The sequence below is a fragment of the Tupaia chinensis genome, unplaced genomic scaffold (genome assembly GCF_000334495.1).
Source record: "Tupaia chinensis unplaced genomic scaffold, TupChi_1.0 Scaffold146386_1, whole genome shotgun sequence".
Lineage (NCBI taxonomy): Eukaryota > Metazoa > Chordata > Mammalia > Scandentia > Tupaiidae > Tupaia > Tupaia belangeri.
Genome location: NW_006206241.1, coordinates 190423 through 193327, shown reverse-complemented (window position 1 = coordinate 193327; position 2905 = coordinate 190423).

Sequence of the window (2905 nt, the reverse complement as noted above, 5' to 3'; positions counted from 1 at the left end):
CCGGTCTACAGCCCCTCGCCCCACGCCGCTGGACTGGCTTCAAGCCACTCAGCAGCACCTCCCTTTAAGACTTAGGAAAGAGTCCTGTCATGGCCCCTTCTGCAGGAGATAAGGAACACGGAGTACTCTCGACGCAGACGTCACTCTCTAATGATGATCTCCAGGCAGAGGTCCCTCCGTGAGGACGGTCCCTAGGCAGAGGTCCCTCCATGAGGATGATTCCCTGCACAGCTGTCCCTCCACAAGGACGGTCCCCAGGCACAGGTCCCTCTGCAAGATAACTCAGTTCTCAGAGTCATGGGGAAGCATTGCTTTTATAGCTCGCTGTTTCATGTGAAGATAGATCAAAAAGCAAAGTATTTAAAATATTATTTAAAAATTGAGGTGGACTTAGTATTCCAAAGATACTGGCCTGTTAAAAGATGAAGATCTAATCGCCATGGTATGAACCCTCTCCTCCTGCACTGTCTACCAGCAAACCGCAGTTTTATGCAACGTCAGGGCGTGGTGGCCGGAGGAGCTGCTGGACACAGACTTTCTCTGAGGAGGAGTTCTCGCTCTCAAAACAAAGAGATGAATAAACTGAAAAGAAATCAACACTAAACTATGTGTTTTCTATAGAAAATCCACCTTAAATATAAAGACACAGATATATTAGAAGAAAAGAGGCAGAGAAGAGATTCCGCCCGCTCTCACTAGCAGAATGCTTGCCTTGCTGTATTCACTGCAGAGAGGAGACGTCAGCCCGTGACGCCCACCAGAGCCGAAGCTAATGCCGGTGCAGCCATCGAGGGGCCAGTTTCTTAAGATACGGCAATTCTCAGAAATACGCAGCTTGACAATGGGTGCCACATACACGAGCCACACTGTGGAGGGACTGAAAAGAGACAGGCACCACGGCACAGTTACGGCTCAGACGCCAACAGCCTCTGCCAGTAATGGGCCGGGAAGGCAGCCAGTGGATGAGGGTAGAGGTGGCCTGAGTGAGCCTTACCTAATTAATATTCATAGGCTGTTCTCCTAACAGCAGAGTATACGCTCTCAGCAAGCTCAGATGGCTCAGTCACCCAGACAGCGTGCTGGGCCACAGGACACCCAAACACGTTCGTAGACGACACACAGTTCACTCTCACGTGACGGTGGAATTAAATTGCACCATAACAGAAACGTTCACGAATATTCACAAATTAAACAACAAACATTTAAGTAATACACAGGTCACAGAATTCTCCAGATAAACTGTAAAATATTTTGATCTAAATGAAAATGAAAGCAAAACATCAAAATTTGTAGGATGGAGAAAACAGTGTTTAGAGATAAGTTCATATCATAAATGAGCACACTAGAAAAGAAGACTTAAAATCAATATTCTAAGCATCCACTTTGGGAAGCTAGAGAGAAAAGAGAAATTTAAGCCTCAAAGAAGCAGGAAAAAAAAGAAAGAAACAATAAAAATTAGAAGAGGAATTACTAAAATTGACAACAGGAAAGTAATACTGAGAATCAAGAAAACTGTAAACTGATTCTGAAAAGATCAGCAAATCTGATAAATCACTAGCCAGGCCTAACAGTAAAAAAAGAGAAAACACAAGTTGCCCTGATTAAAATGAAAAATGCGTTATCACTACTGATGCTTTGGACATTAAAATCTAATAAATGGGGCCAGCCAGTGCTGTACGGTTACAGTGTTCGCTGCTACGTACCCAACTTCGTGACCCGGCAGCTTGAAAAACACATCGGGCACGTGTGCGTGCATGCATAAAATCCTGAGCAGAGAATGGAGGAGGAGGGACTGCAACCTGACCTTCACCCTGGGAAGTGATTTCTCTCTGTCTCTTTCCAGCACATACAACCTGGAGAAAAACTATAAAAAATAAAGAAATTACTGGGCCCAGTTGATTTCACCAGTGAATTCTCCCAAATATTTAAGGACGAAATAACACCACTCCTCCACAATCATTTTCAAAACTTTAGAAGTGAAGGAAATACTTTCTAATTCATTCTAGAAAACCAACATAAATTTAACAAAAAATGTTGATAAACAGTTCGAGAATGGAAAGCTACAAACCAATATTCTAATGAACATGCACATGAAAGACCTAAATGAAATGTAAGCCAATCAAATTCAACAGTGTATGAAAAGAATTATACACTAACACCAAGCAGAATTTATTTCAGGAATGTAAGCCTACCTCAAATTTAGGAATTGGTGTAACCCAGTCCGATAGGCTACAGAAGAAAAATCATACGATGATCATATCAATTTTATGTGATCAAATATTTGATCACATAAAAATATTTGACAGGGAACCAGCAGTTAGCGTAATGGCTATGTCGCTGGACTCCCACGTAGTCAACCACGGTTCGCGTCCTGGACCCGGTGGCTTAAAACTCATGTCGGGCACGTGTGCATGCGTGCCCAAGATCCCGAGAGGAGAATGGAGGAGAAGGGATTATGGCGTGACCATCCCCTCGCTTTCTGTCTCTCTGTCTCTCTCTGTCTGTCTGGCGAGCACACATGCCCTATAGCGAAGAACCTCTCAAAATAAATAAATAAATAAAATAAAAATATTTGACAGAACCCAACCCTAAGGGCTTCCACTGTAAAAGCCCTAAGTAGACTAGGAATACAAGGGAACCTGCACAATTCGATTGTTTTTAGAAAAGGTACCACAAAAAGCATAAGGGAACACTGCTTTCAGAGCAGAGGCCGCACAGTTTCCTCTACGGTTTAAGAAAGGTGGCAGAGCTTCCCCTCCCCGTGCCTTATTAGCCTTTAAATGGAAAGCTCTTAACAGTGCAATAAGATAAGAAAAATGAAAGTATGTAGATGAGAAAAAAGACGTAAACAAAATCATCTGTGTTTACAAGTGACGAGATTGTTTATGTAGAAAACCTCTCAAAA